Source organism: Halichoerus grypus, chromosome 5, assembly GCF_964656455.1.
Source record: "Halichoerus grypus chromosome 5, mHalGry1.hap1.1, whole genome shotgun sequence".
NCBI classification, from domain to species: Eukaryota; Metazoa; Chordata; class Mammalia; order Carnivora; family Phocidae; genus Halichoerus; species Halichoerus grypus.
The window spans coordinates 70,013,139-70,039,791 of record NC_135716.1 but is presented as its reverse complement, the minus strand read 5'-3'; the positions used below and the strand labels follow the sequence as shown (position 1 = coordinate 70,039,791).

Sequence of the window (26,653 nt, the reverse complement as noted above, 5' to 3'; positions counted from 1 at the left end):
ATAAGCAGAACAAAAAATTTAAAAATCACAAGGAAGGGTGCCTGAGTGGTTTAGTCGTTAAGCATCTGCCTTCGCCTCGGGTCATGATCCCGGGGTCCTGGGATTGAGCCCTGCGTTGGGCTCCCTGCTCAGCAGGAAGCCTGTTTCTCCCTCTCCCACTCTCTCTGCTTGTGTTCCCTCTCTCGCTGTCTCCTTCTCTGTCAAATAAATAAATAAATAATCTTTTTAAAAAATCACAAGGAGAAATGTATACCATAATAATAGGAAAGTTTTAGTTTAATTTTCAAACTGATACATCAAGGAGACAAAAATGACAGATATTTGAATAACAACATTAACAGGAAGATAGATCCAGAAAGAGATCAATTCCAAAGAATTGATATCATATACACTCAACCATTGTAAAGAATTGATATCATATACATTACCTCTAACCATAATGCAGTAAAATTGGGCATAAATCTTAAAATACAGCTCTCCTGCTCTTCCAAAAAATTGTATGAAACCTAAAAAAAGCAAAAAAAAAAAACTCCTAAATAATTCATTAGCCACAAAAATAATAAAAAGTACATAACAATTAGAGCACTAAAAATATATATTGAAAATTATATAATATGAATATAGAAATATTTAGAAGCAAATTTATACTTTTAAATTCCCATATTAGAATATAATAATAGTTAAAAATATATGAGTTAAGCATTTGACTCAAGAAAGTAGAAAATAGCAATGAGATAAACTCAAAGAAAAAGAAAGAAGTAAACATGACTTAAAGAAAATTTTGATTAAACAGAAAGCACACAAATGTGCACACATATGTACACAAACAGTGGATATCAACAACACAACAGAAAAGTTGACATTTGAAAAAATAAAACAGAAAAATCTCTGGCAAAATTAATCATGAAAATAATAACAATAGGAATTGGAGAAAAGGATAACTACAAACAGACTTAATATTTTTACTCATAGTGGAATACAGTGGATAACATGTCAATAAATACAAACCCAGCTGAAATTGACAATTTTCACTGAAATTAAAAAATTCAAAATTTAGTCAAGACAAAATAAAATCTGCAAATAGATGAATAGGGGCACCTGGGTGGCTTAGTCAGTTAAGCATCTAACTCTTGATTTTGGCTCAGGTCATGATCTCAGGGTCGTGGGATCAAGCCCTGCATGGGTTTTCGCACTTAGCAGGGAGTCTGCTCAAGGTTCTCTCTCTCCCTCTCCCTCTGCCTCTCTCCGCTCTCTAAAAGTAAATAAATCTTAAAAAAAAAAAAAAAAACTAGTTGAATAAGCATTAAAGAAAACTCCCTCCAAGAGAGTCACAAGGTGACTCTTGTACTAAATCTTAGAGTAATCCAAAATTCCTAACTTAAACAAAATATTCCAGAGAATGGAAATAGAGGGGAGAAATAGAAGAAAAAAGAATTTTGTGAATCCCATCCAACAATGTTTCAAAACTTAAAATATTGCAACAAAGTAGCATGTAACCCAGGAATTCAAGAACAGTTTAACATTTGGTGATTTATTTATGTTAATTGTCATGTTACCAGGTTAAAAGTGAAAAAAAAGTCATTCAATAAATTCAATATCCATTCATGATAAAAGCTCTTAGAAAATATATTTTAGAAGGGAAATTCAATAGCCAAAATAGAGGATTCACCTTATGTCTAGCATCATGCTGAGTAACATTTTTGAAGCAGAAATGTTTAAGTTAGGAAAAGGACCAGGATACCCACTAGCATTCCTAATATTCATCACTGTACCAGAGGTACTAGCCATTGTAATAAGACAAAATAAAAAGTAAAGTAGAACAATTGAAAAGGAAAGGCCAAAACTGTCATTATTTGCATACAATGTGTTTGTACAAAAACCCAAAAGAATCTGCAGGCAACTTTTTTTTTTAATTCAATTAATTAACATATAGTGTATTATTAGTTTCAGAGGTAGAGTTCGGTGATTCATCAGTCTTATATAACACCCAGTGTTCATTACATCCCATGCCTTCCTTAATGTCCATCACCCAGTTACCCCATCCCCCTACCTCCCTCCCCTCCAGCAGCCCTCAGTTTGTTTCCTATGATTAAGAGTCTCTATGGTTTGTCTCCCTCTCTGATTTCATCTTGTTTTATTTTTCCTTCCCTTCCCCTATGATCCTCTGTTTTGTTTCTTAAATTCCACATATGAGTGAGATCATATGATAATTGTCTTTCTCTGATTGACTTATTTAGCTTAGCATAATACCCTCTAGTTCCAACCACGTCACTGCAAATGGCAAGATTTGATTTTTTTGATGGTTAATATTCCATTGTATATATATACCACATCTTTATCCATTCATCTGTCAGTGGACATCTGGGCTCTTTCCATAGTTTGCCTAATGTGGACATTGCTGCTATAAACATGGGGTTTACATATCCCTCCGGATCACGTACCCCTTCGGATCACTACATTTGTATCTTTGGTGTAATTACCTAGTAGTGCAATTGCTGGTTCATAGGGTAGCTCTATTTTCAACTTTTTGAGGAACCTCCATACTGCTTTCCAGAGTGGCTGTACCAGCTTGCATTCCCACCAACAGTTTGAGAGGGTTCCCCTTTCCCTGCATCCTCACCAACATCTGTTGTTTCCTGACTTGTTCATTTTAGCCATTCTGACTGGTATGAGGTGGTATCTCATTGTGGTTTTGATTTGTATTTCCTTGGTGCTGAATGATGTTGAGCATTTCTTCATGTATGTCTTCTTTTGAGAAGTGTCTGTTCATGTCTTCTGCCCAGTTCTTGATTGGATTATTTGTTCTTTGGGTGTTGAGTTTGATAACTTCCTTATAGATTTTGGATACTAGCCCTTTATTTGATAAGACATTTGCAAATATCCTCTCCCATTCTGTAGGTTGTCCTTTGGTTTTGTTGACTGCTTCCTTCTGCAGGCAACTTTTAAAAGTAGTCTGGGAGCCCAGAAAGATTGCTAGAGATGAGCCAATGTACAAAAATTAATAACGTTCCTATATGCCAGTTATATCCAAATAAAAAATATAATAAAAATATTTCATATGCAATAACAATATAATCCATAGAGCACGAAGAAAGCCAGAAATTACCTTTACATAATGATTAGAATCCATGGAGTCAGATCAATTTGGTTTCAATTCAGCTCCTTCAATAAATAGCCTCATGACATTGGTCAAATTACTCATTCTCTCTAGACTGATTTTCTCATTTGAAAAAATGAGAATAATAATTGGCACTTTTCTCAGAGGGTTAATGTGAAGATTAAATGAAATAATACATGCAAACTACTTAAAATGGTATCTGGCTCAGCCTGTGTGGGAGTGGTACTAGCATCTGTCATACAAATACAGGCAGAACCTGGGTGGGGAAAAAATGTAAAACTGTATTCATGGACATAAAATAATTGAGATAGAAATAGAAAAATTGGGGTAGATAAGTCCATTATCTTGAAGATGTTGAATTTTCCCCACTTTCTTCTATCAATTCAACTCATTTATAATCAAAATGCCAATAAGATTTTACGGAATTTGAAATACTAAATCTAAAATTGTAAGGACTAATAAAGGCATAAGAATAACCAATATAATTTTGAAATATAACAAGAAGAGTACCAAGAATTCAAATATATTACAGAGCTATAGTACTAATAGGGAGCACTAGTGAAGGGAAAGGGCTATAAAAGATCAAAAACAGTTTCCTGTGCGTACATGAACTTGGAATATGATAGCATTGAAATAAGGGGGGGTTATTTCTTCAATACATGGACAACTGGTTTTCCTATGAAACCTTACAAAGGTAGATCTTTCTTTCACATCAAACACATTTGAAGATAAGAATAAACTATTTTTACACTTTTAAATATTTTTAAATATTCACAAAATTCAACAACAGCATCTCCAGTAGTTAGAATCTGGTAGACCTACCTCAGACCGGAAGGGACAGACAGACCAGGCAGCTCAACTCTGTTCCCTAGAAATGTACTTTTCTTTCAAAATTCACTTCAGCCACCAGCCCTGCTAACCTCAGTGGGGGAGGGGGAAGGATGCTTCTCCTTTGCACTGGCTCGAATAAGTACACACTATTATTTTCATGACTATCTGCATCATGACTACTGGGTTAAATAGTGGAGGAAACTGTCCTGGGAGCCCACAGGGAGAGACTGAACCCAGTGCTATGATGGAACAATCTGGTTCAGGCCTCAGATGCCTTCACTGGCCCACCTCCTCAGCTGCCGACTGATGCTTCTGCTTTCCGTCTGGTTCCATAGGAAAAGTGTCACTGACCACAATCCAGCCCATCCAGTTGTGTTTCCATCTTATTGCCTCCCACTTTCTTAAGGACCTTCCCCTGCAGAAAAGTTCACTTTCCTGTGTGGTTTGCTATGTTGGGGAGGGCGAGGAAGAAGGCAGGGAAGGGCTACACTGTCCCAGATAGGAGGGCAACCCATTAACCTCTTCAATAGGCACCATACATCCACGAGGCATTCTGGGAAACCAGGAGAAGGTTTTTGTTGCTACCTCATTTTCACTAAAAAATGGAGTGAGTCATGTTGCGTTTTGTTTAACTAACATGATGGAAAAATTTTTTCCAACTTATCCTTTGCTGAATAAAAAAGGCAGGATCATTCCAGAAGTATAGGTGTTTCCAGCTGATCTGTAAGTATTGCTGTCATAATCATACGCACTTGTAGTTTGTTAACTGTAGCTTCTTCCTTGTGGCCCAGACGCTGCAAATAAAACAGATAGGACGGGCAGCATGTCCAGTCTGTCCTAACAAAGCACACAGCACCTCTTAATCAAGTCCCGGTACTTAAAAAAAGAGCTCTCTCCTTTCTATTCTGAGAGAAAAATCTAGTAGCATTTCTTCCAGTTAATTATCTCTTCTCTTTTTAATTGGAAAGAGGATTTCAAATGACTCATAACAAAAATTTGACCTCAGTAAAAACAGAAAGCAAGGGCAATTGTTAAACAGTGTGGTTTTTTGAACAGTTAATACTATTTTCATCCTCATAAAATTCCAACTCCATCAAAAAAAGGAAGGTGGCATCAGCCAAGAAATACATATCCTACCACTTTTACTTCTATGATTTTGGAAACCATTAAATAACTGAAAAAAAAAAATGAAATGTAGCCAAGTAACAGAGAAAATGGAACTCTGTGTCTTTAAGCTAGAGAGAAAAATAAAACCCAATCATTCCAAATGTATTGCTTTAGTCATCTGGTTTCATTCTATTAATGACCTTTAACATCTGCAAAAATATTGTGAAAAGCTAATTTTGTTTGTACTGAGGTGGTGCAGAACAGTTTCTGGCTGTCACTCTAGGATGTGCTATAAAATAAAATTGTCTTTCTGGGAGTCTGACAAAAACCTACTGTACAGATCCAGTTTATTTACAACATCTAGGAATGAAAAGAAAACAGAATTTTACAACATGCCAACATGCGAAAAATGAGTAGTACTTACACATTTGTGTGTGCGTGTGTGTGTATTCGCAATACACATACAGCTATCTCCCAAGATTAGAGATTTTTTAATAACATTTTATGACATTCAACAAAAATTCTAACCAGCAAAACTATTTCTTGATGAATGTTATGCTGCTAAAATATGAGAAAGCGTTATTCAACGTAATATGTTTTGATTTACTACAGGAGCTCTTTAGAAAGGCGAAATGGCCTCATTTCCTTGTTTTGACAAGCCTTAAGTTTCTATTACTTAAATAAGAATCTTTGTAAAGAGGTAGTGTCATCAGGGTTAATGTATTGACTTTATATCCTTAGAGGCCAAGGTTAAAAATATGCCACAGAGTCATCAAAAAGAATAAATTTAGTCATGCTGGCCTTGTCCTTATATCCACTCCTTCTCAACTGCACTATCCAATTTTGTGAATGATTTGTGGACCCTGCCTAGAAGCATCTGGGCCTGAAGAATGTAGGACTTTGATGGTTCAGGAGTTTGATGAGCATGGTAGGCCCAGCTCAGGAACTGGAGAATAGTAGATCTCAAAGCTGGAAGAGGGCTTGCAGCCATCTAGCCAAGGCTCCAATCTGATCAGTAAGTCCTTCTGACAACATACCTGCCATGAGGCCAAACACAGATGCTTAATAACTTCTTTTTTTTTTTAATTTTTATTTATTTATTTGAGAGAGAGAGAACACATGAGAGGGGATAGGGTCAGAGGACGAAGCAGACTCCCTGCCGAGCAGGGAGCCCGATGCGGGACTCGATCCAGGGACTCCAGGATCATGACCTGAGCTGAAGGCAGTCGCTTAACCAACTGAGCCACCCAGGCGCCCGATGCTTAATAACTTCTAATAAAAGGGAATTCACTACCTTTTAAGGCAGCATGCTGTTTTGAGAAAGCTTTCAGAAAGTTTTCAAAATATTGAGCTGAGACATCTCTTCTGGAAATTCCCCTTTGGGACCACAGAGGATTCCCTTCTTCATCATCATCCTTTGTATTTGAAAACAGGTCAAATGTGTCTAGTTCCATTAACACGTGGCCTATGGCATGACTCAAGATCCACACTCATTATCAGGGATTTTCAGTCATTTATAAATAGATGAAGATAGATAGATAGATAGATAGATAGATAGATAGATAGATAGATAGATAGATAGATAGATAATAGAAAGTAGACAGGTAAGTACACCTCTGCAGACATTCTGAAAAATGATCACTGAATCACAAGACTATCACTTTCCTCGACTAGGTATCAAGATTTGGGTAATAAACAGTATCCTTTGGCAGACATATCAATGTTTGCCCATACTGAGCTTTACCAGCTTAGCCAACATCGCTAAGCCTTTTACAGTAAGTTCCTAAACTTATCTCCTTGATCTGCAATGTTGATTTTCAGGACCTGGCTCAGAACTTCACATCATGTGTCTGAAGTTTGATATTATTCCATTTGACCTGTAATCCCAATAGGTTATATCTGATACAGACCTACAAGGAAAAACACCCAGATTTTCTGGCCATTCGATCCTCTATATCACCCAGCATACTGTCAAGAGCACCCAAGGGGAAGGAATCCAAACTTTCCCAGTGGTCATTACATGAGAGTTTTACCCTGTTGTCCTTACACCATTTCATTTTGGCCTCCTAACTGTAGTCATAATACAGAAAGTTTCAAAGTTGCCCTGAATGGTGCCAAATAAATACCTGATTAGATAGAATTCTTTATATAAGCAGGGAGAGGCAGCGATCTATAAGCAATCTACAGGTCAGTGGACATGGTTTCAAGATGAATAAAGTTTTATTTTAACCTTTCCTTTCCGGGCGCCTATTCTCACCCCTCTCAGTGATCATATCCCCACTTTTTTATACCAGCACAATGAACGGACTTGAGAGTGATGTATTTTCTTTTCATCTCCAAATATGTACAGTTTCATAATGGGCCATCTGTCATTTTGCGATTCCATGTAGACAACAATGCCCTAAAGTTTGTTGTCATAGCAACCACACCAAAGTCTCAAAAGCAAACTCTGTAGCCTTTCTTAATCTCGGATTCCAGGCAACACAGGGTGGGGGGTGGGAGGCTAAAATTTCAGAAAATGTAAGTCCCTAACGTTTGTTACCTGTGTACAATTAATGCTCACCCTAGTGCCCCTCAAATTTCAATGAACTAGATTATAATATTATTTTTTCTAAAAGGAGGAGCAAAAATGTCTCCTGTGAGCTGTGATTTATTTCATTTCAGGTTCATGTTGTTAGAGAGAAGTTAAGTCTTGGTTTGAATTCTGGGGAGATACTCATATGTAGCAATCAAACCTTCCTTTTCACTTTGCTGAAGACCAATTTTAGAGGAGGCAAGAAAAAATTCAGCTCATTGTTCATATTCTTGTCTCCCGTCTCATAGCATTCCAGAGTGCCTGTGCCACATTATAGCAGGATAAAGGAACGGGGAGTGGATTCTGTGAAGAAGGGGAACAAAAAAGCACAGTTTTTAATCTTGATTTACTTTATGTCTTTTCTTCAGAGACTATCTTTTACTTATCTTTAACTTCTCTCCTGTCCCATAGGCATGGAAATGATTCATTTTCTTTCCCTTTGATTTGCAATCTTTAACAGCTTTTCCAGGAGGTGTGGGTGCATGGCACCGAGTGCTACCGTTTCATAGGGAAATAAGTAGCATCCCCTTGTTCTTCCTTCTAATGTCTCTCGAGCACTTTACCCCTTTCCCACTTTTTTTTTATTTTTTTAAAAATTAAGAAACGGAGATTCAATCAGTTTCAGTGACTTATTCAAGAAACAACGCAAGCCGCGCAAGTAGGAGGAGAAAGGGAAACAAGTTGTAAGAATATTAGAGCCCATTGCAGAAATCTCGGCAAGGAGTACAACTAGGGACAGCAGGAAGGAAGAGAAGGATCCTGATGGCAGAAAATACCTTAGGGTATCATTCATTCAACAAAATGGCAGGCACTGTCAGTTTGCATGGGAGGAACGCAAAAATGGGCAAAATATGATCCCAACAACTGAGGGTGTGACAAGTGGGCTCTCTCACAGGCAGGGATAAAATCCATACAACTATCTGATAGGGTAACTTAGCAGAATATGTTTTTTGAAGGATAAATAATTTTATCTCATTTTTATTGCACTTACAATACATGCTCATGTTTCACAATGTTGAAAAAGAAAGAAAATATATTTTTAAAAATATTCATAGTCTCACCACCTAAAGATAATCATTCTTAATTTTGGCATACACTTTTCAAGCTTTTCTCAGCTATATAACATAGCTGCTTTTTATGTATAGATATTTAAAAACATATATACACTGTATATACACTGTATATTTATATATAACATCTATGTAAAATTATATATACTTACAAGTTTACATATAAATTGGTATATATTCATATATATTTATATAAACATTATACACACATTTATATAAACATTGTATAAATGTGTGTGTGTGTGTGTATATACAGATATATAACCAAAAACATGTGATATATATATATATTTAATTCTGGATTGCCTCCCTTAATGTGACAACACAATACTTTCTACATAAGCACTAATGTATAATTATCATTTTTAAAGATTGTATAATTGTTTATAATGTGGTTATACCCTAATTAATACCCAGTAAACCAGACACTAAATGTTAAGAAATGGTATCTACTAGCTTTTCCACTTTTGAATTATTTTCTTAAAATACATTCACCAAGTAGAATTAACCTTTCCAGGATATAAAAAAATTGTATCAAAATCAATGAGTACCAAGTTACATTTCATATCAGCTTTTCTGATACTTTTTGGCACTCTCTGTTTTTGTTGTCCTGTGGCTGCTGTGTGATTTACTGAGTATTAGAACCACATGCCCAGGTAAATCCTTCTGGGGTCTTCTAGAGTCTGCACTTTCTCATACTCTTTGTCTAAGTCACAGATACCTTAATTTTGTTCCTTCCTACCACCTTTCTCAATTAGCTCACTAAAAGAGTGAAACGCTCGTGTTGCCTGGGTGGCTCAGTCGTTAAGCGTCTGCCTTCGGCTCAAGTCATGATCTAGCCCCGCATTGGGCTCCCTGCTCTGCAGGAAGCCTGCTTCTCCCTCTCCCACTCCCCCTGCTTGTGTTCCCTCTCTCACTGTGTCTCTCTCTGTCAAATAAATAAATAAAAGCTTTAAAAAAATAAAAAATAAAAATAAAAAAATAAAAGAGTAAAATGCTCCCAATATTTCATCTCCTAAGGATTTCATAAACATCTTGTGCATTCAGGTTTGGTTGTATAGGGGTGACTTTTCTGGTGAGAACTGATGGAGTTCTAATATGCTGGGTCCAGGATTATTTTAGACCAATTTAATCTTCATACTTTCAATGTTCAGCCCCCACTCCATTTCTTCTGATGGTCTGCTGTAGCAAGCCAGGCTTATTAATAAAGATGTATCCCCTGCAGTGAATGTGTGATTAATAAAATAAAAATTATGTTATGGACTAAATATGCCCCCCCCCCAAAAAAAAATCCTTATGTTGAAGCCCTAACACCAGTGTAACTATATTTGGAGATAGAGTCTTTAAGGAGGTAACTGAGGTTAAATGAAGTCACAAGGGTGGGGCCTTAATCCAAAAGGATTGATGTCCTTATAAAAAGAGAAGATAAACCAGGAGTTCACATGCATAAAGGAAAGGTCCTGAGGGCACAGTGAGTGGTAGCCATCGGTAAGCCAGGAAGAAAAGTTCTCATCAGACCTGGTTTCATCAGATCTTGGACTTCCAGCCTCCAGAACTGTGAGAAAATAAATTTCCATTATTAAAGCTACCCAGTCTTTGGTATTCTGTTATGATAACCCAAGCAAGCTAAGACAGATTTTGATACCAAGAAGTAGGGTGCTGACATAGCAAATATCTAAAAATATGGAAGTAATTTGGAAACTAATAGGTACAGACTGGAAGGGTTTTGAGGTACATGTTGGGAAAAGCCTACATTGCTTTAAGAGACTGTTGATAGGAAAATGAACTTTTAAGGTGCTTCTGATGGGGTTTCTGACAAAAATGAGAAACATGTTGCTGGAAACTGGCTGAGTTGTGTTCTAGTGTTTTGTGAAAGGTAGAATTTATGAGTAACAACCTGGACTTTTAGCAGAGGAGATTTCAAAGAGTAGTGTTAAAGGCATGGCCTAGCTCCTTCTAACTGTTTATAGTAAGTTGTGAGAGGAGAGAGATAAATTGAAGGAATTATTAAACAAAAAGGAACCAGAACTTGAAGACTTGGAAAATTCTCAGCCTATCCATATTCCAAAAAATGAGAAAGCGTGTTCTGAAGAGAACACCAAAGGTGCAGCTGGACAAGCAGTCCATCAAGAAACTATACCTATGGATTTAATCAGTCATCTCAGCAAAAGCCAGAAACAGGTGAGATTTTCCTAGCAGAGACACTGCCCATTTGGACTAAGGGGACAGAAAGGCTTCTGGACTGCTAGGGCTCTACAGGCTGGGACAATAGAGCTATCCAGCTACAAGCATATTGCATCCTTCAAAGAAAGAGAATAATGGCCCCAAGGTGATTCAGGGGTCGGCAGGGCTACCAATGGCACCGCAGGCTCAGAGTACACGGGCCTCCAGGGAAGGCCATTTCCTCCTCAGTTTCAGAGGGTGGGGCCACCTCCTTGGATTCAGCAGGCAAAGGCCTATTGTACCCCCAACAAAGGCCTCTTGGACAAGGCTGCAACCCATGACCAAAAGGGCAAGGCCACCGCAGTGGCTCTAGAAGGCAAGACAACCATTCCAGTGGGCCTGGAAAGCAGAGCATGGAGGGGGATTATTCTTAAGGTCTAGGATCTAATGGAATTTGCCTTGCTAGATTTTAGACATCCTTGATGCCCATCATCTATTTCTTATTTCCAATTTCTCCCTTTTGGAATAAGCCTGTCTATCCTATGCCCATCCCACCACTGTATTTTGGAAGTACTTCTCTGGCTTCACAGGTATACAGCCAGAGAAGAATTTTGCCTCAAGATGAATCATACTTCAGGTTTCATCCATACTGAATTTAGATGATATTTAAATATGACTCTGGACTTTAAAGTTAATGCTGGAATGTGTTAAGACTTAGGGGCTGTTGGGATAAGGTAAATGTATTATTCATATGAGAGAGACATGAATTTTTTCTCTCTCTCTCTTCTTTTTTTAAGTAGGCTCCATGCCCAGTATGGAGCCAAATGCAGGGCTTGAACTCAAAACCCTGAGATCAAGACCTGAGCTGACATCAAGAGTCAGATGCTTAACTGACTGAGCCACCCATGCACCCTGAGAGACATGAATTTTGATGGACCATAGGGCAGAAGATTATGGACTCAACTGTGTACCACCACCACCCCCCCCAACCAAAGTCCTATGTTGAAGCCCTAAACCTAATGTGACTGTATTTGGAGATAAGCCTCTTAAGAAGGTAATTAAGGTCAAATGAGGTTATAAGGGTGGAGCCCTAATCCAGTAAGACTGGTAAAAGTCCTATATAAGAAGTCCTTATAAGAAGTGAAAGAGTCACCAGAAGTGCATACTCAGGGAGGAAGAGCAATGTGAGGACAGAGGGAGAAGGTGGCCATCTGCAAGCCAAAAAGAAATTTCTCACCAGAAACCCACCCTGCCAGGACCTTGATCTTGGACTTCCAGCCTTCAGAACTGTGAGAAAATAAAATTCTGTTTTTAAGCTGTTCAATCTGTGGGATTCTATTACAGTCATTTATAATAAGGTGAGCAGACTAATACAGGTGAGTAAGGCTCTGCCCTCAAGGGATCTACAGGGAGTTGTGAGGAAAATGTTTAATCCACTGTTTCATGCCTCATCAGCTCAGGCTATACACTAGCATCACAATAACAGTCCTTTTCCAGATGAACATCCTTCCACAGAATATGGCAATCCCATTCTATCTTAAACTCACCCAACAAATTCAGGAAATCCTCAGGTTCTGCTATGGTATCAAAACTGTGCTGGCACATCGAGTTCTTCTGGAAACTGGTTTGCTCCTCATGCATACTTTATTGTGCCCTTGTGAGTTCTGTTCAAGTCTCTCCTGTTTACTAACACCACCGCATAGGAAGTGGGGTCCAGCACCCAAGGTCCTTGGGTTCCAGAGATGACTGTGGCTTTCCCCTCTTCCCATGGCCAACTCTATGCCATAGAGAGTCCTCTTTGCTCTACTTGTGCTGTGAATGCTTCAACAGTCACTTCACTAAAACAGATGAAAAAATATTCTCAGCCCAATAACATCATAGTCTGTCACCTGAGGCACAAAATCATGTTGACATTTGCCTTCAGTATATTTTAGAGATTTTCTTGACACACTCCTATTATTTTTATACGCTATTAAATGGAACTCATTTATCCCACGTCTTAGACAGAAACCTTGGGGATCTGGACTGAAGGATCATTTGAGAAAAAGCGTGCTTAAAAATTGCTTCCTTGACTTTCAACCACCCATAGGTACATTCCTTCCCTCGAATCTCCTAGAATCCTCATAAAAATAGATGCTTGCTTTGCCGGCCCCACAGCCCTCTTAATAAGCCTGGTTGTGTGTCTGATCCCCTAACATACATATTTGGGGTTCTGCTTGGAAGCACCCATATATAAAGCATTTATACATAAGGAAATCTATGCAGTACAGAAATACAATACCAATGCAGTAATTATGAAAGCTAATTTTTATGGAACACTTATCACGTACCTTGACTTGAATGATTCATCTGCACGAAGGGAGGAAATACAGCTTAGACATGTTATGCAACTTGTACAAAGACAAAACTAGGATTCAAATTCAGGTCTGCTGACTACGGAGGCTATGCTATTAACCTCTATGCTGTGCTTGACATGAGCTACAGAAGAATTATTATGAGATGTTCAAAAGAACGAGAAGTTGGCCATTCTCAGGGTATTGGTCGTTGAGGAGGTATAAATAAGGCATGCGGACTTAAGATACGTATGTAGGCTTAGAAAAGATTCAGATTAAAATCTTGAAAATGAAGGGATGTGAAGGGATTTTCTATGGGAGGTTAAAGGACTGAGAACTTCAGGTTTGTGAACAGGAAGTCGAGACAATCATGTTATCATGATATTCCTTCATGAAGGGTGCTTCCCCAGCAAGTAAAAAACAACAGAGTTCACAAGCTAACACATTAGGGATTTTAAGCGTTAATAATGATGAAATAGAGTGATAAAGTAACAGAATGTTTCACTAGTGAAGACAACCATATTGTCTTGAAAGGCTAAAGTCGTTGGGGACACCTGCGTATCTCAGTTGGTTAAGCATCTGCTTTCGGCTCAGGTCATGATCCTGGGGTCCTGGGATCAAGCCCCGCATCGGGCTCCTTGCTCAGTGGGGAGCCTGCTTCTCCCTCTGCCTGCAGCTCCCCCCTGCTTGTGCTCTCTCTCGCTCTCTGACAAGTAAATAAATAAAATCTTTAAAATAAAAAAAAAAAGAAAGAAAGGTTAAAGAGAACAGACATTCTCCAATCCTAATGGAGACCTGGAAATGTCCTCAGTGTGGAGTTATCCAAGCCCATTTTTTAGCTCAGCAAGTGGAGTGCAAGTCTCCTGTCCATACAGATGATGATTCCTCCTTAAAGGTGGAGATACGGGCGCCTGGGTGGCTCAGTTGGTTAAGCGACTGCCTTCGGCTCAGGTCATGATCCTGGAGTCCCTGGATCGAGTCCCGCATCGGGCTCCCTGCTCGGCAGGGAGTCTGCTTCTCCCTCTGACCTTCCCCCCTCTCATGTGCTCTCTCTCTCTCTCACTCTCTCAAATAAATGAATAAATAAAATCTTTAAAAAATAAAAAAATAAAAATAATAAAGGTGGAGATATCTGTTCTAAAAGGGTCTGTTTGAAGTTTCATGCACCTGAAATTCAAGCACCTGAAGCCTTCAAGTGATATAAATGCTGTGTATTAGTGTATGGATATGAGCTTGCCTATATGTTTCAGGCTTGTCTATATGTATTTATGTATATGTGTATGTAACTGAAAACATCGTAAATTGCTCTTTTTACATTCTTTTACACTGATAGCATGGTTTTAAAATAATAGAAACTACGCAGGCATTACTCAGTCTTTGGAAAAGGTATCTCTCTCCTTGGAAATCTATGACTGAGATAAGGAACGAAAAGCAATATAAGACACCAGTTAACCTTTATACCTAGCTCTGCATTCTAAAACAGAAAAATAAAGGCTGCTGAACACATTCATCTTACTGCCTCAATTACTTGAAGTGGATAATCAGCTTAACACTGTAAGGACGACGTTGAATATGTGTTGATTTTTCTTTGGTATTGATTGCTGTGCTTTGACATACTGTTCTGGTTATTATGCTCCAAGGCACCACCTGGCATCATTGTCTGTCTTTACTCTCACATCCTGTGATCATCCTTTTTCCAGTTTTTTCTTCATTGTATATAGTTTCCAATGCATATGCCTAGAGCTGAAGACATGGCTTATTGGTTTAAGTAACAACAGTTTATACTTTAAAGTACTGCTTGATGAAAACTAAACAGTTTTAGACAGAAATCTCTGAAATCCAATGGCAGATTTTTCTAGAGTTTATTTTTTTCTTGTTTCTCTAAGGAAAATTGCTGTTTCTCATTTTGGAGAACACTGCAGTGTCTTAATAGGTAGTGGTCCAAATGTAAGTTGTAGATGCACCATGGCACACATTCTTGGCATAAATACCTTTATGTGAACAACCAAAATGTGTGTGTATGTTTTTGGAATAACAACTATCACGAGAATTATTACTGTTAGCTTCCACAAAGAAGCATATGCTTTAATAGGTCACTTGTCTCTGCCTACACACCTGTCTACCTGGCAACAGGCAGGCAGCAAGTGCCCCCTCCTCCCAGGAATCAGCAAAACTTGTTCCCTGCACTTGGGGCACCTGAGGTCCAGACATCCCTTTTGTAGCTCCAGCACCTGAATTGTTCCAGAAGAGAACTCTCTCAAAACCTTATAGTTGTCCTTGTAAACAGTGTCCATCAAGTCAAAATCCTACCAAAATCTGTCCCAACCAATTCCCTAACCTTCCATGTGTAAGTATGGGAGCCCAACAACCTTCCATGTTTCCACGGTTCCCATTTTACAAAACAGTCAACTGTGTTGACTGCCCATAGTCTATTAGTCTGAGAAAGTCCCATCAGTCCAACCCCACCAGGACGTGAGGCTTAGTATTTTTCTGACAGTGAGCCAATGAGAGTCCAGCCCCTGAGTGTCCTAAAAGCCCCAATCCCAACCCTTACTAAGTCTCTGCCCCCTTGCCTGTTATCTAATGTGCTTGGGACTGAGCTTCTGAAGACCCCCTGAGCACGGACTTTCCATCCTCCACCCCCAACATATCCAGGGGACATCTTCCACTGTTCTCCTGATCCTTTGTAATTCACTGTGTTTGCCCTCCCTGGATAGCACCACCGCCCTGCCCTGGCTTAGTCCCCACACCCCACAATGCCTCTGTGACAAACCACTTATCCAAATGGCTAAAGATGAGTCCCCTGCTTGCCTAAGAGCACTAGCAATTCAGCTGCTGGCCGATGTTCTTATATGGAAATTGGTCTTTAGAAATCCCTCAACCAGAAAATGTGGCGATTGCTTCTTCATAGAGAAACTAGAGCCTGCCCTCTCTAGAGATAGGAACTTTACCTCAGAACTGAAGAAGTGTCCGCTTTAAAAACAGAATCTGCAGAGATGAATTAGAGCTGAGGAAATAACACTATGCCTTCTCAACTAGGAGAAATGCACTAGTTGTTGACATATTTAATCTCAAATGGAGATATTTAAAAAAGGAACCTCACTGGGGGCTGTACACTCTGCGTGGTGATGCTTATAATCATATGCCCTCTTCCAACATGAAGGGGTCTGATGAGTGCTCTAGAAGAATAAGTTTTCCATGCCAAGGAAGGAGCTAGTTTTAAAGAAAAATTTTCACACTATGCATCTCTTTCCCCAAGACACACACACACACACACACACACACACACACACACAATTGTTTCAATTGTCTGAGGAATTGGCCAGGACAATAAGAATTGATTTATGTTTAAGACCAGCACAACCAGTGAATTGACTAATTTTTATTTTCATGTTAAAATGGTTTTTTTTGGTTGGGGTGCCTGGGTGGCTCAGTTGAGTAAGCATCCAACTCTTGGTTTTGGCCGGTCCTGATTTCAGGGTCATGGGACCGGCCCCACATCAGATTGCACTCAGCATGGAGTCTGCTTGGGAATCTCTCCCTCTGCCCCTCCCCTGACTCATTCTCACTCTCTCTCTCTGTGTCTCTCTAAAATAAATAAATAAATCTTTAAAAAATAAATAAAAATTTTTTTGGCCACCTGGGTGTTTGTAGACCTTTATCATTTTTCTTCTCTCAAACAACACAGAAATTGATATTTTTTGGTGTTCAGGCCTCTTATTAACCTTTACATAAGGAAAGGCTTCCAACCAATCTGTAACTGCTGGACAAGCAATGAGGAGGGTAAATTTTCACAGAAGGCCCCATCTTGAGCAACAGGACCATGAGACACTCTGAATCGTTGGTGTCCATTCGATGCCTGGAGTGGACGAAGAGCTAGGAACTTGTGTTGCCCGCTGCCTTGCAAAAATACACAGAGAGAATAGAAGGTATTGAAAGGGAGGTTGCACCAGGCTTCCTCTCTTTTGCCTTCTCTCCTCAAAGCCTATCTTTTACAGAAGAAGGTCTTTGGGTTTCCCTGTAGTTCTGACCTAGATTCTACCTCTCCCTTTTCCATCAAATTGCCAAGACACCAGAGCAGAGATTCACTGAGGTCAGCATTGGGCTTTTGCCAACCATGGGCAGTGTGTGTTATTCTATCAATACAGTTAGCTACAGGGTAGGTGCTAGGTATATGGGAAGCCAGATCTTGATGTTTCGTTCTGCTGGAACCTACAGTCAGATATCAAGTCACTTAGTACCTGGTTAATTTATGTTATCCATATTGCTGAAAACAAAACCATCATCAAGTTTTATCACTGACATCTCTTCGACCAGCCTTGCTTCCACCCTAAATCAGTGTCAACATCCAGAGTTAAAACCCGGCCAGCCCTGACTAAAAGCCTTCTTACACTTGGTCTTGTAGCACTGATCTTTTTCCTGTTTTTTTCTCCCCACCTCCATGTTTTCCTCAGATTCAAGAGGCAGGTTCATTCCCTGGAAATGTCTCTTATTAGTTGTGTAAACTTGTGCAAACCACCTATTTTCTCTGAGTGTGTTTTCACGTGAAGAAAATGAAAGAAATCATGCTTGTTTCACAAAGTTGTTATGAAAATCAGATAAGGTATTCCTGTGTGAGAAAATAGTTTAATGAAAGATAGAGTGTGTGTATACTTCCTAAAACTGGGGCTACTTCCTTAACGTGTTGGCATCTTCATTCCTGTCCTATATCAAAATTCTCCTATAAATCACATCTTTAATAAAATCCACAGGAACTATATTTGTTCCCAATAAATAAGCTGCCCATTAGTATGTACAATGGAAGGCCAAGGAGCTATTTTTCTTTCAGTCAGATATTTTTAAACTTTCTCTTTACTTTTACGAGTCTGCGTCTCAGAATCAAAATTAGCATATTCCAAAGCAGTCACTCTGCCTTAGCAAGTCAAGATCTGGGCTCCATCTTAACCAGCACAAGCCTTTACTTGGATTAGTAACAATTTAGTCAACAGATGTAAAAAATTAGAACCCACGAATTCGAAAAATATTGTTGTTGTATTTATCAAATGAAAGAATGCGTTTTGGAGAGTAAAGAGTCAAATCCTTCCCCTGCCTGAGTTACCATGCCAGCCCACGGCTTCCTCTTGCTGCTATTAGCCTCTCATAATGTAAAACATTTCTTCATTTCCAGCAGATAATACTTCCAGTGAAAAGGTAATTTTTGAAGTCTATTACTTGCATTCTTAGTGAAGAGCACAATGTAGCATTTTGTTCTAATACGCCATTGAAATTGTTTGAGTAGGTACACCATGGAATCAAATACAAAATGTCAAAATGGTTTCCATTAACTATGCACATTTGCACTGCTTCCGTTAATGGCCATGTTTTTGTTCTTTTCCTTCATCTTTACGTCTATGAGATGAAATGATTCAGTTGATGTAACTGAAAAGTACATTGAAAAGGTAGAGAGCAAATTACAAAAGCATCAAGCCACAATTCCACCCACATACGTTATTTTATAATGAAGTTTAATAATGATAGAAACTGTCGCTAGATTTAAACATCAGTCATTTCAGCAATTGTAGTTAATGTGAATATCTCATACCGAGTAATGTTTTATAAAAACATGGCAGGGACTGTGTATTATATTGAACTGAAATGTCATAATGAAATCTTAACTAGATGCTATTATTGTAACATATATTATGTTAAGAGAAATTTACTTCAACTTGAAAAGATAAAATAAGTACTGTGTTTCCTTCAACATCCTAAGTTCAGATAAAATCATTTTACTTGGAAGAAAGTTTTTTTTTTCTCCTCTAGACTTAGCATGAGCGTAAATAAACACCCACTACTTATTACAATAGGTGTTGTGCTGATGTATCTTGGTGGTAAACACACAACAAAAATATAATTACTTATTTTTCTTTGACAAAAAAAAAAAATTAACTCTAGAAAGAAATTTGCAGTTCTGACACAGGGTATCCTCCCAAGCCCCAGAAGTATTTGAGTAGCCCCTTCAATCAATCAGCAAAAAGAAAGGGTATTCCTAATGACAGAACCCTAGACACAAACCCAGACTAGCTCAGTTACAAGGGGAGAGAGCCCATAGTGGCATGAGGAGGGCTGAGCCAGGTGGCCATGCTTGCTGAGTCATTCCGCAGCAGGCTTCTCTGCTTCGCTTCCTGATAGTATGGGTTCCTGCTGATGACTGCAAAGCCGGCATGGTGATATCAAAGTAAGTCAGCACCTGAAAACTCTCATTTTCCACTGCCTACCCACTCTCCACCCCACTCACGGCAGTCTTTGCCCACATCAAAAAGGTTTAGCAAATCCCTAAGAGTGCTGAGGAACGTTTCACTTCATACTCAGATGATGAAGAAAGAAGCAGGCAGTGAACTTTCACCTCTGAGTACCAGCCCTTCTCTTTCTTAGCCTAGGAGAAAAGAGATGAAAGTTAGCCTGCTTGCCGTGGCGCCATATTGGCCTACAGCCCCCAGCAGTTCTAGAGAGATTGGGAGCTAAGAGCTAAGAGTTGGCCTCAGCCCTCTTGCAAGGGGCATGCACTCGGTCATTTTCAGCCCTTTCACTTCACAAAATGGTTTTCCTCGTTCGTTTTGGTCCCCGGAGTTCTCTGTGCTTATGTGCACATTTTCATATTTTAACAGTTTCACAAATGCTACTGGCTCAACTCACCAGATTCCATGAAACATCCAGAACAATTAGTCTTTGCCACCAGGTGGCAGTATAATACCATTCAAGTATGGAAAGAGGTTAAAAAATGGGCTTAAGGGACTTTGGATAAGTACTACTCAGTAAGCTATCCCCAGAAACTGGATATCATGTCCTTTGAATATTTAATACTGATCTATTTAAGATAAAGGGGTCTATAACTATGGCAAAAGAACCGTTTCATTCATCTACCTCTGTGCAGCAAACCACTCAACAAAAGTTACTGGCTTGAAGGGATAATGATGTATTATTTATCACAATTCTGTACACTAAGCTGGGCTGTTCTGGGTTTATCTTCTGCTTCACAGGATGGAGCTGAGGTCTTTCACATAGCACTTGCAGCTGGGGCCATGGCTGGGGCTGGAATTTCTAAGATGTCCTTTCATCCTCCAGGGCCTCTGGTTACTTCTACTTGGCTATCACTATTCAAATCTAGCATAAGCTTTCCTATGGCATAGCAACCGGCTCCCAAAAGGTAGCTTTCCGAGTGAACAAGACCCATTGTTCAAACATTTATAAATGTTCTGCTTACATCTTACTTGCTAATGTTCTATTGGCCAACACAAATCAAGTGGCCAAACCCATGGTCAGCATGAGAGGGACCACATGTGGACATAAACACCAAGAGGCAGGGCCAGCAATGGGACTGTCTACCATAGATCCATAAAGGATTTGCGACTCAGCAGGCACAAAGAGTGAGAAAATTCTTCAATTCTGATTTACATTAGAAATGTCATATACAGACATCTTCTTATTTCAATAGTCATAGATAAGACAAATGGTGCTGACAAGATTTTACAATGTCAGAAAAATAGACCTTCTGGTTTTTACTCCTCGGTAGAAGGGTATAATTCCAGGTACTGACCTTAGGATTGCAGAGCCCCAAATTCAAACTTTTTAAGGACACCCATTATCCATCAAGCTAAAAGGGAACACTAGGGCTAAGTAAACTTACAAAAGACAACTTCATCAACCATATATAAATTCAAAGGTTTACAAAGACACACATACCTGACTTACAAATGGAGACTATTTGCAAACCCAATCTTGGTAGATAAATCTCCCCAGGAAAACAAATTATAAAAGCAGAGGTTGTTTTATGAACACAAATTTGGAACAAGGGGAGCTGGATATTCTCACTGGATACTTCCATTAAGGTTGATGAATTGTTCTTCTCTGTTCTACAAACATCTCTATTTTAAGAACTGACTCAGTTCTGTTGAATTACAGCAACATTGCCTCTTCATAGGACTAGAAAAGCACTGATATAACATTATTCTCACTAGCAAAGATTATGAACAGGATTAAGAATGAAAGTCAAAACTTTTTCTCAACATTACGTGTTGCATAAAGCCAGTAATTTTTTTCATCCAAGATGATATTCATATTTATTATGCATGACCCAGAAAGTACTGTTGACACATAATGTTGATTCAGTAATGAGTGCACTTCCATTTTTAATCTGATAATCCCCATGGCTAACAGGTTGCCTCAGCCAAATGATGCCTTTGTAGTTTAGTTAACATCTGCTGATGATTGAACCTAAGGACAGTATCCATCAGCAATTGCAAATTTGCTTCCCAGCATCAAGATTAAAACTAAACAACAAGGATTTGCATCCTCTAAGGCAGTCTATTAAGGTCATTTACATAGGAAATTCATACACTCTACAAATGTAACTAACTGTAAATAACTGCTGTTATTCCTGAACTTTCAGTCAATCAGAAACAAAATGGGGTAAGGGGCACTTACTGATACTCTTCAGTAAGAGTTCGTGTTTCTGTTTGGGCCTTAAGATAACAAGTACATTGTCTGGGAAATGGAAGATGTGAATTTTATAGATAGCATTTCTTTCTATGAAACTTGTAGGCCAAACTCTCAAAATTCCATTTTCATGAAGGAAATGCAATTTTTTTTATGATTGTTTTTCCTCCCATGGCAAACTACTTTTCATTATATTACAGATTGGGATTAAGTGATTCGTTAGATGAGGATGGAGAAATATTCAACCCATTAACTGTATCATATGCAAAAGAGCTTTGTCTCTTTAAATATTCAATATCTCATGTCAATATCACAACTCCAGTTCCCAAAAACATGGCCACACAAGTCTTTCTTGAGAAATGTATTTATTTGAGCATTTATTGAATATATGTTCAATGCATGAAGAGCCAGTAAGTAGCTCTCCATTTGGAACCACATTAACTACTTTAAGCACTCAATTCTTGGATTTACAACTCACAATGAAATGTCTCACATTTGAGTAGTTTGCCATCACCTCAAACTCAACATGTTTGTTTAGAATTGATCAATCATGTTCATGAGAAATGCCAGGGGTTCTCAGAGCCAACCATGAAGCCACAGAGTCAAGAGGGAATCATGTAGAACTCAAGACTTGGCCAGCTCCCTTCAAGGAGAGAAATTCTTCTTTTATTTGTTTTATAGAATGATTTCCCCTGAAGCTCTTATGAATTTTGATAAAGGGGAGTAACTATGGAGCACATATCAAGTGCTTGCTGAACATTTATTCTTTGTTCCCTCCCCTCCTCACCCTATGCCAGAATCTGGTATAACTAGCAAAACTTCCCTATTGTTATCAACATTATTTCTTTCCCCTGGTCTTAGAGTCTTCAGACCATGAATTCTTCCTAGGTTTTCCGTTCCTTTCACACTCACTCATTACTCTGCACCATTGGTGACCTTTCATACATCTCAAACTCCAGCACCAGGTTCTAACATTCTTGTGCTGGGAGCTCTAGCAGCACCTTTTGATCTGAACTGCTGCCCTTGACCTCTTATTTCTATCCAGACAATGCTACCAAATCCTACAGCTTTCCTGCTCCAGAATACTTCAGTACAGTCTGTCACATGGGCCTGTAAGGCTGCTTAGATGGACTCTTTTATGTAAAGTAAGTTTTTAAAAACTCCAGGGTGCCTGGGTGGCTCCATCCTTGGTTAAGTTTATGCCTTCAGCTCAGGTCATGATCCCGGAGTCCCAGGATCCATCGAGTCCACATCCTGCTCCCCCGCAGGAGTCTGCTTCTCCCTCTGACCCTCCCCTCTCTTGTGCTTTCTCTCTCTCACTCTCTCTCAAATAAATAAATAAAATCTTTAAAAATAAATAAGTAAATACAAACAAACTCCAAAGCCATGACTATTCGATGTTGCTGTTCGAACAACCTTTGTAGGAGAAGTACTGGGGGTTAAATAACTAGGTAGGTGACCAGAAGTTACGGTTGATATTATGCGTTCAAATGTTCAAGGCATACCTTAGTAGGTCATTCCCCAAAGAATTTTCTAAGATGCTTCCCCTCAAGAGATCTTCCTTAAAAAGGCAAGGAAGAGAGAGAGAGAGAAAAAACTGCATTTGTCAAGTACATTTGAGAACCCCACATAATATATTATGTTCCTGAATATAAAAATGGATATTAACACATTAAAGACTCTGATAAGTACTGCAGTTAAGAAACCTGCTTAAATTTTTTAACCAACTATTCCACAGATTTATTTAAAGATTAAATCGCTCCTTTTTGTTTGTTTTCATTCTTATCTTTGACAAAATTTTAAAATCCTGCAGAATTTCTGCTCCAAAAAATCTGGTAAGTGCCCCCTGAGTAGGTACCACAGTGGACACAATTATTCAGTATAGTAAAGAATAATTATTACTGTATTAGTACTATTTATAATTATTACTATATCAGTACCATTCATAGATGATTAAGTCTTAAGTTCTTTTTCTATAATTCAAGATCCTTTACTATCTGCTGCTACCTTACATTTCCCCCTTAAAATGGTGGCAGTGAAAACCCCTGTTTAAAGTTCAAAAAGTTCAAAAGTTAAAGATCTGAAGTTCAAATCCTAGCTGTGCCACTTACTAGCAAGGGGACCCTGGGCAAATTACTCACTGTCTCTGCCTCAGTCTCCTCATTTATAAAACGTGAATAAAAGCAATACCTCTATTTCCTGGGTGAATAGATTTCTCGACCGTAATACAGAACTGAATCTAATGATCTGGAAAAACCACCTGCATTTTAATCTCCCCCAGTGACTCTCATGCAAGTGTAGAGAGAAACACTGATCCAGAGGAACTAATGGATATTTAGTATATAAAAGAAGAGCGTCACTGCTACTCTCAAGGATCAGTAGCGGTGGTGAGCCGAACAAGAGGATACCTGTTTTATCTGGCCCAAAACACAACACTAGGGTCTTGGTAAAAGTGAGAAACCAATTTTGGCTCAATATAAAAAACCTTCCAACAACAATGTCTATGCAAAGATTGTATAGGCTTCTTTGAGAAAGAGATGTCTGCCCCCTTGTGCCTGGGATCATTCATTTAATTGAAGACTTTTCCATCATATTTTAGAGGGCACTTCGGGGTTTGTAGACCACCTTCCAACCTTAAGTGTCATGATCCTGAACGTTCTGTCACACATGGAAGGAGACATTTACTCAGTAACATCCATGCCAAACGTGCTGGGGTCTTCCTCACCTTCACCCAATACACTGGTTCAAAGAAGAGTCTTTTTCAAAGATTTTGGTATATGGGGGGTTCTTTGGAAGATAGCTTCAGACATTCTCAGATGAGGATACTAAATCTTGTGTGCCAAAAATGCTCTGCCAACATAGGTACGTGTCTTAGAAACAGACACAGGAAGCTCTCTCTCAGGGGACAGAACCTGCGCGGAGACTGCAGGAGAAAACAGGAGTTTCCACCAGATGTCCATGTCCACAAGCAACCACTCCTTAAACAGCTCAGCCATGCTCACGGAGCTCTCAGAATTAATCCTTGAAGCCTGATGGAAACATTCTGCTCCTTCCCACAGCTGCCACTGTGAGTCTCATAAAACACCACCTTGGTTATGAGACCGGAACTTTAATCATACATTAGGGCTGAAAACACAGCCTAAAAAGGCACAAAATCCAGATTGTTTCCATGCCACTGTAGCAAGTATTAAAAAAAAAATACCTACATACTTTTATAATATAGATTTGTGGAATGATGGAAATGCTGCTATCGTTCACAGTTTCCTCTCAGAACAGACACTTATTTATAAATGAATGGTCTGTAATAACCCAATGGCACCTTCATAAATCTCTCCAATGTATGGTGCTCTGTAACACATCTGATGAGAAATGTGTTTACTCTTTCAGGATTAAAAATAGAAAAACACAATAGAACAAGTTCATTGGCAGGTTCAGGTGGCCACTTAGTTTATAATAGAATCAGGAAATGAAAGTGCCCTGTGGTGCAGTAAAGAATCCACTGGAACCCATTTTTAGCTAACACAAGCAAAGCATGTCGGTGAGTTTCCTCAGTTGTCAGCATTAAAAAAAAAAAAAAAATTAACTGTATACCTCCTTTCAATCAGCTAAATATTTATTCAAATCTTCAGCTTGTTATTTCTTCATTAACAAAGTTTCCCCTGCTGCTCAGCAGAATATGTGAGGAACTTTGCAAATGTCAGAAGCACTCAAGTTGAATCAACCAGGGAAAGTGATAAAAAAGCCTCATAATCAAGTGAAACTACAATAGTGGCACATTTCAAGCTGGGAAATAATAGATCAATACACAAGGCTCGTTCCCATAGGATAATACTGCTGTTTGTCCTTATTTTGTGATTTGTTTTTACTCATCAAATCACAAGTACAATGCATTTCTGTGTTAACCTTCAATTTGTAAATGATCATTTGTGTTCGGATCCTAGGAACACTGCAACAGAGAAGAGAGGGTGCAATTTTGAAAGAAAGGCTGAGTCTTGTGAACAAAGGAGAGCAAAAAAATAAAAAAATTTAAAAAATAAGCAAAGCATTTTAGGGAAAGAATTAGTGCTTTAGGAGCTCAGGCTAGCCTGTGAATAGCCCCTCCTAATAGGTAAATCAAGCCTAATGAGGCAGAGTTGGAGAAACATGGACAAATACAACAATTTTCTCCTCAGAAGGGGAAAAAAATGTTTACAGCTTCGGTTTAATCTGGCATTAGGAAAGTTTAGCATGTTCATTTGCTTGTTTTGATAAAAAAAAAAAAATGTTTATTATCTTGAAAGTGCCAATGTTTTACATTTAATTTTGTGGTTTGGTAAGGATCGTGCTTTGCAAGAGCTCAGCTGCTACTGGTCTCATACAAAACCTTATCACACCGATTTCTTTTACATAATTCTGTGTCAGCTTCAGCACCACTGTCAAATAATAAAACACGCCTTAGCCAATTTATCTTTTGACCAGTTTTCTTACATCACTTCAGATGTATATTACAATCTAACAGCTCCCAGTTATTAAAAAAAAAAAACCTAGTTCATAAACATGAACCAGAGATATAAACCACAGATAAATCTATGAAGACTGTTATTTCTTCATAAAAGATAATGAAACAATATCAAAACAGAAATTCAAAATATGTTTCCAAAATCACAAGGAAGAAAAAGTTTCAATGTTTCACCGGGAGAGGGCACATCTTTCTTAGGAAAATGCTGTCCATCTATTTTTCTCTTTCCAAACACAAACAGACTTTTCTATACCAGAAAAGTGTCTTTTTAAAAATAAGGATGTGACCCACCATGACAAGTAATGGGTCGTGGCTGGTCACCCAGGGGCTCTTCATTGCTAACTGAGGGCAATGGTTACTCATGTGAGAACTTTCAGAAGGACTCGATGGCAACAGCATGGACGTGCTGGAGAAATCCAAAACTCACCACATCAGTGTTTCCAGCAGGACTTTCAGGTCTTCAAACACAGGAGGAAGAGAGAAGAG

The 26,653-nt window shown here is 38.7% G+C and overlaps 1 long non-coding RNA gene across 1 annotated transcript; it reads right to left on the bottom strand.

The window, feature by feature from the left end:
• Nucleotides 1–26,653, bottom strand: LOC144381737 (uncharacterized). The gene is made up of 3 exons (XR_013447518.1): nt 26,595–26,653; nt 429–506; nt 1–197 (listed from the first exon to the last, which is right to left on the bottom strand). It is a non-coding gene; the product is annotated as an uncharacterized LOC144381737 (long non-coding RNA).